Raw genomic sequence first — 17,538 nt, 5'->3', positions numbered from 1 at the left:
GAGGGCCGGGAAGGACACTTCAGGACACGCTCTCCTAAAGCGTGTACAGACAGCACCGGGCGAAGTCCGCGCAGCGGGCGCAGCGGCCCCGGCTCCTTCTTGTAGCGCCCGCACACCTGGTTGTTGCAGGGATCCGCTGTTCCCGTGCAGCACCGGCACTAACCAGGCCTTACAACCCCTACTCGTGTACTGTGCCTGAAGCTGGAGTTGGAGGCATCCAAAATAAGGCGGGGCACAGTGTGGGCGGCGGAGTCCCTGAGCCTTGAGCTCGGCTTTTTGCTGAGATCACAGCAGCCGCCCACAGACAGTTCACTTTTATTTCTCAAAGTTGCTGCAGATCCCTCAGCTTCGCTACTCTTGGCTCTTCCCCTCCCTGTCCGCCTCTCCTTCCTTTCTTTTGCTTGAAACTGCTTTTCCTTTTCTAGTCTTTTCTTCTGTGCTCCGGTCCTGTAAATCCCTGCGCTTCCTCTAAGGAGTTCTGTCTCTCAGTGGTGTGGGCTCCGATCTAGTTCCCCCTGTCTCCCTCCTCCATTACTTCTTCCTTCCGGGTCGGTCTCTTGCTCTCATTCTCTCTCTCTCTGGTTTTCTGGTTTTCTTCTCCTGCTCAAGGGGTCCCAAAGGCCAAGGCAGTGGGTGGCTCTCACTGCAGCTTCAAGGCTTGTGGCTGGGGCCCTCCAGGGCTGAGAAGGAAGGGAGAAGGTGGCATAACTTTTTGGGACAAAAGAAAACACAAAATCCTAGCTTGGAATTCCCAATACATTCAGCCTTCTCTCCCAGGGGCCTCAGCCTGGGAAGTCACCAAGCAGCTCCCTCCTTCCATCTTCCTGCCCTTTCTCCTTTTGGCTTTCTTAGCCCTGAAAGAGGGAAGGACCAGTCACCCCCATCACTTCTGCTTTCACCTCCCTTCCCTCCCTGGCTTTGGGAAGAGCTGCTGAGCTCTTTGCCTGCCACTCAGGGAGTGCAATTGTTCTTAAAGAGCCTCTTCTGCATAGAAAAAGAATTGCAATTTTAATTAAAAAACAGTTATAGAAAATTCATTTAATTTTAGTGACTATCTTCTTTTCCCTCCTTCCCCAAGGGCCTCCAGTAAGCTGCCTTGGTCCCTGGAGGCCTCTGGCTTCCAACTGGAGACTCACAGGCCTTGGAGGAGGAGGAGGCAGGTAGCCTCTAGGCCAATAGCTGGGCCTGCCTGGGGAAAGGTGGAAGGAGGAACAGCTGCAGGAGGGGGGAGCTGAAAGGAATCTGATGCTCAAGCCTGCACAAAGCAACAGCCAAATTGTTTCAGAGCAGAAAAGAAAAGGGGAAAAAAACCTCTTAGCAAACCCCTGTGAGTTTGGGGGTCAGGTTCAGGAAAGATGTGGGAAGTCACTTGGAGAGCTAAATGGGACACATGCTCATATCCACACTTGCCGTTGGTCTAACCTTCAGCCAGAATGTATTAATAAGTAGCATTTAGCAACCCTTTATAGTTTACAAATAGCATTTCACATACACCATTCTACTGTTCCTCATGGTGGCTTTGAGAGGTCCAGCTCCATTTTAAAGACTCATATACAGGACTGGAGCAAATAACTTGCTCAAAGCCTCATGGCTGCTCAGAACCCAAGATTGTAAGCTCCCCCCAGGGCCAGAGGCCTCTTCTTTCAGTTTTTTTCTCTCTTCCGCCTTTGCCCCCTCTTTCCCTCTTCCCTTTCTCCCTTCCTTCCTCCTTTCCTTCTTTTTGTGCCCACAGTGTCTGGATCACGGTATCTGAATTCTTTAGCCTATTTGCACCCACATCTGCTAATGTCCATATCTAGCCATCTATTACACCAGCTGCTGAGGATTTCCTTGGTGCCCTCATCAAGAAGTTTGAATTTCTCCCTCCTTCCTGTTTTTTTTTTTTCCTGCCACTGTCCCAACTCTTTCCCTGTACCTCTGTCTAGAATGACATCTTTAAACCCCTTACCCTCTTTGGTCTTACACATCCTTATAAATGATTATTTTTAAATTGAATTTTAATATCCATGTGGTAAACACAGGGTAAAGTACACAAAGCTTAATTATACAAGTTGATAATTTACACGCACACACACACCCCCCCTTCTTGAATCGCTCCAATGATAACGTTTTAACTTCTTCTCTTCAGCCACATAAGCCATATGATTATACACAGTGTCTTTCTCCTGTTTGAAAAGAAATTGTGTCATATTGGTGTGCTGTTCTTGCATAGAAAGCCTTTCTAAGAAGTCTTTTTAAGGTTTCTTGAAGAATTTAGAGGTCATGTAACTCTTCTAACCTCCTGAAGTCCTGAGTTTAAGTGGCTTGATTAAATGGCTGATCAAAACTTAAAAACATACTAGGTCAATGTTTTTCAAGATACAACTGAGGACCAGCTGCTTTAGAATCATCTAGGGAGTGGCTAAAATTCCAGGTTCCTAAGCCCTAGTCCCATCTGATGAATCAGAAACTGGGTTGGGGTTTAGGAACATGCATTTTAAACACGTTTCCAAAGTGATTCTTATCCAGACTAATATTTGAGAAGTACTGTATTAAATGGCAAACTCCCAAAACACTGCAGCCTCCTGCATCTGGCCCAGGGCCTGGCATTTGGTAGGAATACAATGAATGTTTGTTAAACAAATTAATCTACAGTTTCTGACACAGTTTAGAATTTCTTGGACCACATTATGCTATTGTAATTTAACACCATTTCTACATCGGGAAATCTTTACATTTCAGATTCTTTTTCATTTTCATGGAGGTTTCATTTTAATGGAGCAGGAGAGAAAAGAGAAATCTACTTTAGTGGTTTCTCAGGTCTCAGGGAAGGTGTTTTATAAACTCACTGGGGACCACTTGCCTGGACAGGCTGCTCCCTTACAGACCTGGTAGTTTGGGGAAAGGAGGAGGAGAGCCCTTCAGGTTTGCTGAAAGGCATTCAGATGCATACCCTTCTTGGTTGGAACCGAAAGCTTCTGTCTGAAGAGACATGAGTTCTGGAAGGAGCAAGGCCAGCAGGTTCAGAGAACCTGGCATGCAATGGACATGGAAGCTTAAAATTACTTGTGTATTCTCTGATTTATAGCTAATATGAAACTAATTTTCTCTCTAGAAACACATTCGCCTATCTTCTTACCCTGAAACAGAAAATAAATATTGTGCTTTATATGGTAGTGTTGTATTCATTCTTAAAAATAAATCCCATCATATATATGTGTAAAATATACACAAAATTTTTCACGTAAAAGTTTTCTTCATATAAAATCTGTTATGTGTGTTAGCAACAACATAACATGTATAGCAATAACACACACACATATATACACACATATAAACATGTACATAGCATTCCCTGGTATACAAGGTGGAGTATGCTAGTTTAATGCACAGAGAAAAAGTAATTCATCTTAATGGTTTCTAGTTATGGGTTCTGGAGTCAGAATGACTTGGGTTCAAATCCCAGACACACCACTTAATAGCTGTGTAATCTTGGAGAAATTACTCATTTGGCTGCTCTAAACCTATTTCCATGTGTATCAAATGAAGGTAATAATGGCACCTACCTCGTAGGATTGTCATGGTTGTTTAGTTAGATAAAGCATCTAAAGCATCTAGTACAAGCCTAGAAAAAATTATATGCTCAAATATTAGCTATTTATTATAAGACTGTGATTGAGATAGCTGACTATCTGAGATTCTCTCTGAGGCCTCAGTTTCCCCATCTGTAGAATGAAGGTGTTGGCCTAAAGTCCTTTCCTGAGGAAGGGGAATGTGATTGGGTCACACATAATGGAATTTACTCCCCCTGCCTTTAGACTTGGTATCACAGCCATCAGTAAGCACAACATCTCTACCAAAATGGTAAATTATTATTTTAATGACTTGGCAGACAGCCCTCAGCTGTCTGTTCTTTGGAGACTGCCTCATCCGAAGAGAGCCACTGTGCCCAAGTAGTTTCCAATGACTTTCCAGGGTGGCTTCCAATGACTGGTAGACCTGGGGATAAGCCTGGTCCTTGCATCCCAACTTTGGATAGATTTGAAGAATCACCTCATCTAAACTCTTGGAAGGAATGGCTGAGGCCTCTGTTGAGATCCCTATGCAGTTTGACTTCTGTCCAATACTGCTTCCTTCCTTTCCCTTCTATATTGTTGAACTTGAAGCACTCCCTAGTAAACCTCCTACATGCTAATCTCCTCAGTTCTTGAGTCAGCCAATTTCAGTGGAAAGGTATGAGAAGGAGAATGCTAAGAGTTGGGAATGGAGAGGAAGCAGTGAGGATGGCTGAGTGCAAGTAGTGGGAGAAGAGGCAGGAATGCAGGCAGCACCTGGAATACCACGTTGACGACACTTGGATTTTGCCATCATGGCAATGAGGAGCCACTGAAAAGTTCTCCCGAGGAGATCATGGAATCATTGTAGTTCTCATTTTACAAGGTCTTTCTGGCAATCTGGGGGAGAATCCCAGAAGAGGTGGCATGGGAACAGGAGTGCACGGATTCTGAGGCAGACGCCAGTTAGTGAGTACACTTCCACAGAAACAGGAGAGCAAGAAAGGATGATGGTGATGCGATGATGGTGGGGGAAAAGGGTGAGGGTGAGGGTCGGTTGGTGAAGTGGCAGTAGAAATGGAGAGGAGAAATGGGTTCAAGGCATTTTGCTGAAATAAAACCAACAGATCTTAGTGTCTGACTAGAGGTGACTGGTGGTGGCATTGATATCAAGATTGGGTCCAAGTGGAATTTTGAAACCATTTTCCTTGTGTCAGAGAGGGAATTTGATGAGGAGCCTGAAGCCAATAAGGGTTTAGTGGGGGCACTGGAGGCCGAGTTGGCTCCAAAACTGGGGAAATAGCTGTTAATTGGGGCGGAGGCCTCAGCCTGGAAGGCGGGAGGGCCCAAGGGTGGAAAGGCGTGGAGCCTGAGCCATGTGATCCATTGGGCATGCGCGATGGGGCATGCGTGCTGGGAGGCGAGGCGAGGGCCGAGGGCTCTAGGACTATAAGGGCGGCAGGGCTGGCGCTCCAGGGTCTCCGGGGGCTCTCATCCTCCGAACCTGGACCCGGCGCCTCACGCAGCCCATCCCGCACAGCTTCCGTCCACTGCGGCCGGGGCCTCACCAGGAAAGTGGGAAGTTAGGTCTGCTTTTACGCTTTTAGCGGCCGGGCCCGGACCCACGCTGAGCACGGCTCCCTCGCTCTCTTGCCAGCACTGGCAGAAATAGGGACTGAAAATACCTTCCTGGGTCCGGCCCTTAAGACGCCAGCTGTGACCCAAGGCAATGGAGCGGCGGGAAGTGACGTCAAGCGGCAGCAGCGCACCCTGAAAGGCCCCTTCCAGCACTGAGCGCTCGGCCCTTTCAGACCCACGCCCTTGACCCCCAGCTTCTTGTACGGAGGGAAGCAGGGGCATGGGGGGGTGAGGGGCTTGCTAAGGATGCCCAGGACGGACGGAGTGCCAGGTTTTTGTTGTGTTTTGGTTTCCTTCCCTTGCGACTCGTGGGTTAGATAAGGCTGCCATCTGTTAGATCGGTGGCCAGAAAGTCAGGTCATCGGCCCATTTTACTGAGGGTCTGGCTTAGTCCCTTCCTGGGAAGAGCTAAAGGCAAATTCAGTTTTCTGTCCTAGTTGTCAGCTGATGCGAGGGAGAGTAAGCACAGTGGAGTGGGAGCATTATTCACAGGGATGGACAGACAGCCTGTAGAATTCTGAGATGATCAAGAAGGTATTTTGGTTCTTAACCAGGGAATCCTAGGGAGAAACGGAGGGGAGAGAAAAAGAAAAGGAAATGATGTGAAAAGAGGTGGGGGTTTCGCATTGAGGAGAGGTGTAAGATGAGGCTTGCAAAGTGGCCTGGTCAAGGAAGGACTTGAAGACCAAACTAAAGATCGCTATTCTGTAGGCGAAGGGGAGGTTTTGGGCAGGGCAACGATGGGAGGAAGGCCCAGTTACAAGATGAGATGGGTGCCAACAGGTGAGAAAGGTTAGTAAACAGATTGGTGTTGAGGGCTGGGATTGAGCTGCAGGTGGGGAGGATGGAAAGTAAGTAGTTGTCTCATCAGTGATGGGATGAGAAACAAGTTAGTTAACGCATTCATGCCAACATTTGTTTCTAGACATCAGCATTATTTTCGTTTTAAGATCCTTTCCCTGAGCTGCCTGTGACCGTCTCTGTTCAGAGACCAGTGGGAGGGTGGCAAGTAAGTTCAACTCTCGAGCTAAGTTGAATTATTTGATGGTAGCTGCCTGGGGGTACTAAGTTGCAGAGGATTCCGAGGCCTCATCTAAGCTCCATGGAAAAATATGCTGATCATTAGTGATGTCTGCCAACATTGGAGGGGTTCTTCCAATTCTGAGACAAATATAAATGGCTTTGAGGCCAGATTGCTTCACTAGGTTCTGAGTAAGGAGCTGGGTCCATGTTTGGCTCAGCAATTTTTCTTAGCCTGGGTAGGTCATGGCGGAGTAGGAAGCTGTTTCCGGATAACCTGGGGCAAGGTTCCTGCAGCCGGTATCCCAGTCATCACCTTCACCCCCACAATATGGCCATAGTAGGAAAACTTGGGCTTTGAATTCCACCTTTGACTTTTATTGGCCATGTGAACTTAGGCAAATAACCCCTTTCAGTCAGAATCCTCATCTGTAAATAGAATTATTACTTTTATTTTATCCTATTTTTTGAGACAGAGTCTCTCTCCCAGGCTAGAGTGCAGTGGCGCGATCTCAGCTCACTCCAACCTCTGCCTCCCAGGTTCCAGCAATTCTCCCTGCTTCAGCCTCTTGACTAACTGGGATTACAGGTGCCCATCACCACGCCTGGCTAATTCTTGTATTTTTAGTAGAGACGGGGTTTCGCCATGTTGGCCAGGCTGGTCTTGAACTCCTGACCTCAAGTGATCCACCCACCTTGGCCTCCCAAAGTGCTGGGATTACAGAGAAATTCAATGAGAAAAGCAAAGTGCAGCCTGTTTTAAAGATGTAGAGCCTGAGACATGGAGAATCAATGTGTCAGTGAAGGGATTATACTTTGAATTTTTATTTTTCTGAGTCCTGGAACACCACTCTGAATATGATGCTTAACTCTTGAGTTATGCTTCATTGTCAAATGTGCTCTACCCTCAAGCTTTTTCTCTAAATTCAGGGTCCACTATTTTCATTGCCTGAGGCTCATTAACCCCCAAGTTAGAGACAGGACCATCAGTGACACATCTAAAGTTTGGCTTTTTTTTTTTTTTTTTTTTTTTAGACGTAATCTTCCTCTGTCACCCAGGCTGGAGTGCAGTGGTGCAGATCATGGCTCACTGCAGCTTCAACCTCCCAGGCTCAAGGGACCCTCCCACCTCAGCCTCCTGAGTAGCTGGAACTGCAGGCAAGCACCACCATGCCCAGCTATTTTTAAATTTTTTTGTAGAGACAGTGTCTCACTGTGTTGCCCAGGCTGGTCTTGAACTCCTGGACTCAAGCAATTGTCCCACCTTGGCCTCCCAAAGTGTTGGGATTACAGGTATGAGTCACTGTGCCTGGCCAGCAATTCTTTTTTTTTTTTTTTTTTGTGAGATGGAGTCTTGCTCTGTCACCCAGGCTAGAGTGCAGCTGCAGGGACGTGATCCTGACTCACTGCAACCTTCGCCTCTTGGGTTCAAGCAATTTTCGTGTCTCAGCCTCCCGAGTAGCTGGGATCACAGATGTGCACCACCACGCCCAGCTGATTTTTTTTGTATTTTTAGTAGAGATGGGGTTTCACCATGTTGACCAGGCTGGTCTCGAATTCCTGGCCTAAAGCAATCCACCCACCTTGGCCTCCCAAAGTGTAGGGATTACAGGCGTGAGCCACCGTGCCTGGCCAGCAATTCTTTTAAGAGTACTCTAGCAGTACATTAGGAACAGCAATCAGGCATGCAAAATTAGGTAGAGATAATTTGGAATGTAGGTAGATGTGGGGTGACCCAAGGTCAGGGGTCACTTATGTCATTATTGGAAGTTAAGGGGTGCTAATTACTCACTACCTTTTCCTTCTGGCTCAAATCGACTGCAAACTAGGTGCCACATAGGTTCCAAATTTAAGTGGCATCAAATGATTCTCAAAGTTGTCTCTTCTGCAATTGAATTTACCTATCTACTCACAGGTAGAGAAAGGGAAAATGAAGAGTGGAGAGGGATAGAACCCCTGCCTTTTTAAGAAGAACCCACGCATTGGGAGGCCGAGGCGGGCAGATCACCTGAGGTCAGGAGTTTGAGACCAGCCTGACCAACATGGAGAAACCCTGTCTCTACTAAAATTACAAAATTAGCCAGGTGTGGTGGTACATGCCTGTAATCCCAACTACTTGGGAGGCTGAGGCAGGGTAATCACTTGAACCTGGGAGGCGGAGGTTGCGGTGAGCCGAGATGACGCTGTCGCACTCCAGCCTGGGCAACAAGAGCGAAACTCCATCTCCAAAACAAAACAAAACAAAACAAAACCAAACCCATGCAATGGTTCAGTGAATGGTAGCGCTCACCAATCAGATTATCTTCTTACTTTTCTCTTGAATTGTGAGAGTCAGAGGCACAGTCATCTTTCCCAGAACTTCCCTAAGAGGGTAGAAGCATTGGCTAAACTGCCTTGTATAAAAATGTAATAAAGTACTTTAATTATTATTGTTCTTAAGTTTAATAATATACAAAGAGGTTGAGAGTTCGCACTGTTCTCTTGAATTTGTTCTTACTGTTGAGATTGCTGTTCCTAGATTGGTACATAGTAGGCACTTTAACGTTTGTTGGACTGATTGAGTGGAATCACAAAGTTAGTTTATTAGGACAGCTTATTTGGGTCCCTAGGATTTCATAAGTTGTGTCATGAAAATATACTCTTAAAAAGCATTGTCCTAAGAGATGTGAGGTGATACCTCATTGTAGTTTTGCTTTGCATTTCCCTGAGGATTACTGACGTTGAGCACTTTTTCATGTACCTGTTTCAATTAATCATGGATCGAAAATATTTTAAAAGACAATAGGGCCAGGTGCAGTGGCTCATACAAGTAATCCCAGCACTTTGGGAGGTGGAGGTGACAGGATCGCTTGAGCCCAGAGTTCGAGACCAGCCTGGGCAACAAAATGAGACTCTGGCTCTACAAAAAATAAAAACATTAGCTGGATATGGTGGCATGTGCCTGTGGTTCCAGCTACACGGGAGGTTGAGTTGGGAGGATCACTTGAGCCCAATAGGTTGAGGATGCATGAGCAGTGTTCATGCTACTGCACTCCAGCCTGGGTGACAGAGTGAGACCATGTCTCAAACAAATGATAAATAGTAATATGAAAATAAAAAATAATGTAAATACAAATACAGTGCAACAATTATTTACATAGCATTTACATTGTATTAGGTTATTATGGGTAATCTAGAGATGATTTAAAGTATACAGGAGGGTGTGTGTAAGCTATATGCAAATACCATGCCATTTTACATTAAGGACTTGGACATCCTCTGATGGGGGTGTTCCTGGAAACCATCCCCCACTCATACTGAGGTATGACAGTATATAAAACATGTATAAAATTTAGAATTTTTTTTGAGACAGAGTCTCACTCTGTCGGCCAGGCTGGAGTGCAGTGGCACAATCTGGGCTCACTGCAACCTCTGTCTCCCTGGCTCAAGCAATTCTCTTGCCTCAGCCTCCTGAGTAACTGGGATTACAGGCATGTGCCACTACACCCGGCTAATTTTTTTGTATTTTTAGTAGAGACAGAGTTTCACCATGTTGGCCAGGCTGGTCTCGAACTCCTGACCTCAGGTAATCCTCCCACCTCGGCCTCCCAAAGTGCTGGGATTACAGGCGTAAGCCACTGCGCCCAGCCCAAAATTTAGAATTATATACATAATCTATAAGATCTACATAACAATATAGATTATAGGAGATTTTACATATCATCTCCTTTGATCTTCATAATATCTTTTTTAAACAATTTTTTATTGAGGTATAATAGATACATAGTTTTGGGGTACATGTGATAATTTAATACATTTATATAATTTGAAATGGGCATGGTCGCTCATGCCTGTAATCTCAGCACTTTGGGAGGCTGAGGTGGGCAGATCACCTGAGGTCAGGAGATTGAGACCAGCCTAGCCAACATGGGGAAACCCTGTCTCTACTAAAAATACACAAATTAGCTAGGCGTGTTGGCACACTTCTGTAATCCCGCCTACTCGGGAGGCTGAGGCAGAATTGCTTGAACCTAGGAGGGAGAGGTTTCAGTGAGCTGAGATTGTGCCACTGTACTTCAGCCTGGGCAACAGAGCAAGACTCTGTCTCAAAAAAAAAAAAAAAAAAAAAAAAAAAAAAACCAAATCAGTGTACTTGGGATATCCATCACCTGAAATATTTGTCTTTTCTTCTAGCTATTTTGAAATATACCATAGATTATTGTAAATTTTAGTCACCCTGCTGATCTAACACTAGGTTCTGTTTCTTCTATCAAACCACAGATTTGTTGGTTTTTACTTTTTTACTTTTAATTTTTGTGGGTACATAGTAGGTGTATATATTTATGGGATACATGAGATGTTTTGATACAGGCATGCAATATGTAAAAATCACCTCATAGGGCCAGGCGCTGTGGCTCACGCCTGTAATCCCAGCACTTTGGGAGGCTGAGGCGGGTGGATCACAAGGTCAGGAGTTCGAGACTGGCCCGGCCAATATGGCAAAACCCTGTCTTTACTAAAAATACAAAAAAATTAGCCAGGTGTGGTGGCGGGTGCCTTTAGTCCCAGCTACTTGGGAGGCTGAGGCAGGAGAATCGCTTGAACCCAGGAGGTGGAGGTTGCAGTGAGCCGAGATCGTGCCACTGCACTCCAGCCTGGGCGACAGAGCGAGACTCGGTCTCAAAAATAAAATAAAATAAAATAAAATCACATCATGGAAACTGGGGTATCTATCCCACAAGCATTTAACATTTGTGTTACAAATAATCTAATTATACTCTTTTCAGTTATTTTTAAATGTACAATTTATTATTGACTATAGTCACCCTGTTGTGTTACCAAATACTAGATCTTATTCATTCTTTCTATTTTTTTTGTACCCATTAACCATCCTTACCTCCCCCACTGATCCCAATTACCCTTCTCAGCCTCTAGTAATCATTCTTCTACTCTCTATCTCCATGAGTTCAATTGTTTTGATTTTTGGATCTCACAAATAAGTGAGAACATGCTAAGTTTGTCTTTCTGTGCCTGGCTTATTTCACCTAACGTAATGACCTCCAGTTCCATCCATGTTGTTGGAAATGACAGGATCTCATTCTCTGTTTCCAGCTGAATAGTACTCCATTGTGTATAGGTACATTTTTAAAATTCATTAATCTGTCGATGGACACTTAGTTTGCTTCTGAATCTTGGCTATTGTGAACAGTGCTGCAATAAACATGGGAGTGCAGATATCCCTTTGATATACTTTTGATGTACCGATTTCCTTTCTTTTGGGTGTATTCCCAGCAGTGGGCTCGCTGTATCATATGGTAGCTCTCTTGTTCTCCATAATGGTTGTACTAATTTACATTCTTACCAACAGCGTATGAGGGTTCCCTTTTCTCCACATCCTCGCCAGTATTTGGTATTGCTTATCTTCTGATTATAAGCCATTTTAACTGGGGTGAGATATCTTACTGTAGTTTTGATTTGCCTTTCTCTGATGATCAGTGATGTTGAGCACCTTTGCATATGCCTGTTTGTCATTTGTATATCTTCTATTGAGAAACATCTATTGAAATCCTTTGCCCATTTTTAAATCAGATTATTCATTTTTTTTCTATAGAATTGTTTGAGCTTCTTATATATTTTGGTTATTGATCTCTTGTCAGATGGGCAGTTTGCAAATATTTTCTCCCATTCTGTGGGTTGTCTCTCACTTTGTTAATTGTCAAACCATATGTTTGTACTCATTAATCAACTTCTTTTTATCCTTCCCTCTGCCTGTTCTTCTTAACCTCTGGTAACCACCAGTCTACTCACTATCTTCGTGAGATTCACTTTCTTAGATTCCACATATGAATGAGAACATGTGATATTTGTCTTTCTGTGTTTAGCTTGTTTCATTTAACGTAATGACCATCAGTTCCACCCATGTTGCTGCAAATGACAGGATTTAATTCTTTTTTATGGCTACATAATATTTCATTGTGTATATATGTCACATTTTATTTTTAATTTCCAACTTTTATTTTAAGTTCAGGGGTACATGTGCAGGATGTGTGGGTTTGTTCCATAGGTAAATGCATGTCATGGTGGTTTGCTGCACTGATCATCCCACCACCCAGGTATAAAGCACAGCATCTATTAGCTATTCTTCCTGATGTTCTCCCTCCTCCCAGCCCCTATCCTCCAACAGGCCCCAGTGTGTGTTGTTCCCCCTCATGTGTCCATGTGTTCTCATCATTCAACTCCCACTTATAAGTATACCACATTTTCTTTATCCGTTCATTCGTTGGTAAGTACTTAAGTTGATTCCATGTTTTGGCTGTTTTGAATAGTGCTGCCATAAAACATGGGAGTGCAGATATTCCTTCAATGTATTGATTTCCTTTCTTTTGGATATATAACCAGAAGTGGAATTGCTGGATCATATGGTAGTTCTATTTTTAGTTTTTTGAAGAACCTCCATACTCTTTTTCATAGTGACTATACTAATTTACGTTTCCCACTCCTGTGTATGAGGGTTCCCCTTCTCCAAATCCTCACCAGCATCAAGTGTTGCCTGTTTTTTTTTGTTTTTTTTTTTTTTTGAGATTGATTATATCTCATTGTGGTTGATTTGCATTTCTCTGATGATTAGGGATGCTGAGCATTTCTTCCTATACCTGTTTGCCATTTGTATGTCTTCTGTTGAGAAATGTCTATTCAGATCTTTTGCCCATTTTTAATCGGATTATTTGTGTGTGTGTATGTGTGTTTTCCTATTGAGTTGTTTGAGCTGCTTATATAGTCTGGTTTTTAATCCCTTGCCATATGGACAGTTTCCAAATATTTCCCCCCATTCTGTGGGTTGTCTCTTTACTTTGTTAATTGTTTCCTTTGCTGTGCAGAAGCTTTTTAGCTTGATATAATTCCATTGTCTATTTTTGCTTTGGTTGCCTTTGCTTTTGAGGTCTTCCACAAAAATCTTTGCTAGACAAATGCCCTGGAGCATTTCCACAACTTTTTCTTTTGGTAGTTTAATAATTTCAGGTCTTAGACTTAAGTCTTCAATCCATTTTGATTTGATTTTTGTGTATGGTGAGAGATAGGGTCTAGTTTCATTTGGCTGCATGTGGTTATTCAATTTTTCCAGCACTGTTTATTGAAGAGACTGTCCTTTCTTCAGTGTATGTTCTTGGCACCTTTGTCAAAGATGAGTTGGTTGTAAATGCATGCATTTATATTTTGGTTATTTATTCTGTTTCCTTGGTCTGTGTGTCTGTTTTTATGCCAGTATCATGCTGACTTGGCTACTATAGCTTTGTGGCAAATTTTGAAGTCACATAGTATGATGCCTCCAGCATTGTTCTTTTTGCTAAGGATTGCTTTGGCTATTTGGAATCTTTTGTGGTTCCATATAAGTTTTAGGATTTTTGTTTTCTGTGTCTTTGAAGAATGTCATTGGTATTTTGATAGGGATTGAATCTGTAGTTTGCTTTGGGTAGTATTGTCATTTTAACACCATCAATTCTTCCAACCCATGAGCATGGAGTATCTTTTCATTTTTTGTGTCCTCTTCAATTTATTTCATCAATGTTTCCTTGTATAGATCTTTCATTTCTTTGGTTAAATTGATTACTGGGTATTTTGTGTTCTTTGTTGCTATTATAAGTGGGATTGCTTTCTTGATTTTCAGATTGTTCATTGTTGGTGCATATTAATGCTATTGATTTTTGTATGTTGATTTTGTATGCTGTGACTTTATTGAATTTGTATATTAGTCTTAACAGTTATTTTGGTGGAATCTTTTGTTTTTCTAAGTATAAGATCAGTGTTGCCCGCAAACAAGGATAGTTTAACTTCTTCTTTTCCAATTTGGACACCCCTTCTTTTTTTCTTTTTCTAATTTGCTCTAGCCAGGACTTCTAGTGTTATGTTGAATAAAAGTGGTGAAGGTGGGCATCCTTGTCTTGTTCCACATCTTAGAGGAAAGGCCTTCAATTGTTCTTCATTCAGTATGTTAGTTGTGGGTTTGTCATATACGGCCTTTATTAGTTTGAGATATATTCCTGCTATATATAATTTAATGAGCATTTTTTATGATAAAGGAATGTTGATTTTATTGAATGGTTTTTCAGCACCTATGGAAATCATTATATGGTTTTGTTCTTGGTTCTGTTAATGTGATGTATCACATTTATTACTTTGTGTATGTTGAACCATCCTTGTATTCCAAGGAGGAATCTCACTTGATCATGGCAAATGATCTTTTTAATGTGTTGTTGAATTTGGTTTGCTAGTATTTTTCTGAAGATTTTTGCATCTATGTTCATCAGTGGTATTGGCCTTTAGTTTCCTTTTTTCATTGTGTTCTTGTCTGGTTTTGATATCCAGGTAATGTTGGCATTATAGAATGAATTTGGAAATATTCCTTCTTCTTTAATTTTTTTGGAAAGAGTTTGAGTAGAACTGGTATTCTTTAAATGTTTGGTAGAACTCAGCAGTGAAGTCATCAGGTTCAGGGCTTTTCTTTGATGGGAGACTTTTTATTATGGCCTCCGTCTCATTACTTGTTACTGGTTTGTTGAGTTTTTCTATTTCTTCATGGTTCAGTCTTGGTAGGTTGTATGTGTCCAGGAATTTATCCATTTCTTCTAGGTTTCCCAATTTGTTGACATATAGTTATTCATAATAGCTTGTAATGATTGTGTTTCTGTGCTTTCAGTTGTTGTGGTTCCAATTTTGATTCTGATTTTATTTATTTGGGTCTTTTCTCTTTTTCTCTACCTAAAGATATGTCCATTTTTGCTTATCTTTTCAAAAAACCAACTTTTCGTTTCATTGATCTTCCATATTTTTTAGTCTTAATTTCATTCATTTCTGCTCTGATCTTTATCATGTCTTTCCTTCTACTAATTTTGGGTTTAGTTTATTCTTTTTTTTTTTTTTTTTGAGATGGAGTCTCGCTCTGTCGCCTAGGCTTGAGTGCAATGGCACAATCTCGGCTCACTGCAAGCTTCGCCTTCCAGGTTCATGCCATTCTCCTGCCTCAGCCTCCCAAGTAGCTGGGACTACAGGTGCCCGCCACCACGCCTGGCTAATTTTTTGTATTTTTAGTAGAGACGGGGTTTCACTGTGTTAGCCAGGATGGTCTCAATCTCCTGACCTTGTGATCCGCCCGCCTCAGCCTCCCAAAGTGCTGGGATTACAGGCGTGAGCTACTGCGCCCAGCCAGTTTGTTCTTGATTCTCTAGTTACTTGAGAAATGATTTCTATAATTATCTCCACTCTACAGATGAGGAATTGTATTTGTCCAAGATTGTATAGCTATTAAAAGTTGAATCAGAGAGAGTCTCAAGCAAACTTTTAGAGAATGTACTCCTAGACTTTTAGACTGTACACTAAGTTGTCTGGAAGGCTATTGAGAGGATTAAATGAAATAATGTGTTCATTTAATCAGTGCTTGGCACATAGCAAAAGCTCAATATAGTGAGCTGCCATTTTTATTTCTATTGAAGAAATGTCTAGTGAAATGTTTGAAAATATGGTAAGATCATTAAAAGTTGTGAGTTGTGGAGTATATCACAATTGCAGTGTTGATTTCTGGATTATTAATGTGACAGTGCTTCTGTGAGATACAGAAGGAGAGACTTCTGTGTCTGTTTGGAGACTTGCAGTAGGCCAGTTGAATGTAAAGAGAGATCCTCCATCACTAGAGCAGCCTCACAGAGAAGGGGATTTTAAGATAACTTTGATAGTCAAGCAGTAACATTTATGGAACACCTGAAGTGCACAGATAACTGCTGGTTACTGTGAGAAAGAAAGAAAACTAACATTCCCTGAGCGCTGATGACAGGTGCCATTACCTTTTTTTTCCTTAGCTGCTATTTATCGAGCACCTTCTATGGGCCAGACACTTGTATATAATTATTTTTCATTCTCACAACAATATTGCAAGGCAGGTGTTATTTTTCTAAGTGAGGCTTAAAGGTAAGAGACTTGCCCATAGGAGAGAGAGAGAGAAATATCTCCAGGGCTTAATCTCAGACCTGTCTGACTTCAGAGCCCATATTGTACAGAGAATCTTAGTTTGAACCTTAAAAGTTCCATGAATTTTTTGAAATTATAGGCACAATTTTGTGGGGAGATGGTCATTTAGCATAGATTCTTAAAAGGATTTATGACCCCCAAAGAGTGAAGACGCATTGTCCTAGACTGTCAGAAGGACCCTAAGAAATCAGTCTCACTGTCTTCATTTCAAATTTGGGCAAACAGTGGCACAGAGATGGGAAGAGATTTGTTATAGAGTGACTCGAGTGGCAGAGTCTGTGCTAGAACTCAGTCCTCTTGACCCCGGGGACCCTGTACCTGTCTTTTTGATGCCCCATATAAGAGCAGAGAAGCCTTGAGCAGCTTGGAAGAATTATAGTGTGCAGAACCAGATCTCCTTTAAGACTGTCTTGGCAAGGAGTCAGTTAGGCGCCTCTGGAGAGAGGTATGTTAACTCTTCAAGGACCAGGTACTAAATTAGTACTATTTGGTAAATTGCTACTTTATAGGGTACCATTAGTAAGTGACTGCTCTAATGTGAGCTGAAGTGTAGAAGAGCAACCCAACTGTCCAAGGGCCTGCTTCCTGCTTAGTGTATAGTTTTCACCCCAGGTAGAGGAAACCCTGCCTGGGCTGTGGCAAGTCAGGCCTCCTTTGAGGAGGCCATAGTAGGAGGGAGAAAGGCAGGACAAAATGCTTTCTACACCAGCAGAGAGTGTCTGGATCCAGGAGTGGCTTTAATATGAGAAAGTGCAATTGGTATTCATGTCCCTTGCATATTTTATCTCCTATGAAGACTTGCAGGCTGCCCCCAACCCCTCTTGAGCCTGAAACCATAGCCCCTTTTCTATTTCCTCACTATACTCTGAGGCTCATTTTGTCGTACCCATAACCTAGCTTGGTGTCTCACTTTTAATCACTATTTATTGACTAAATAAATGAATGAGATTCTATTTGGGTTTGAATCTCGGTTCTACCACTTACAAGCTATGTTCTTCTTCTCCTTTTTTTTAAAAAAAGGAATAGGATCTCACTCTATCACCCAGACTCCCAGACTGGAGTGCAGTGGCATGATTACAGCTTGCTGCGGCTTCAAACTCCTGGGCTCAGAGGATCCTCCCACTTTAGCCTCCTGAGTAGCTGGAGGGGCATACCACCGTGCCCACCTTTTTTTATTATTATTATTATTTTTGAGACAGAGTCTCACTCTGTCGTCCATGCTGCAGTGCAGTGGTGCAATCTTGGCTCACTGCAACCTCCGCCTCCCAGGTTCAAGCTATTCTCTTGCCTCAGCCTCCCAAGTAGCTGGGATTACAGGCATGTGCCACCACACCTGGCTAATTTTTTG

At 42.8% G+C, this 17,538-nt stretch overlaps 1 protein-coding gene across 1 annotated transcript in view; it reads left to right on the top strand.

The window, feature by feature from the left end:
- SHTN1 (shootin 1) overlaps window positions 1-17,538 on the top strand; it is a 905,549-nt gene that overhangs the window by 673,404 nt on the left and 214,607 nt on the right. The window lies entirely within an intron of this gene.

Source organism: Macaca thibetana, chromosome 9 (genome assembly GCF_024542745.1).
Source record: "Macaca thibetana thibetana isolate TM-01 chromosome 9, ASM2454274v1, whole genome shotgun sequence".
In the NCBI taxonomy this organism is placed as follows: Eukaryota; Metazoa; Chordata; class Mammalia; order Primates; family Cercopithecidae; genus Macaca; species Macaca thibetana.
Note: the sequence above shows the minus strand (reverse complement) of the source record. Positions and strands in the feature narration are given on the sequence as shown.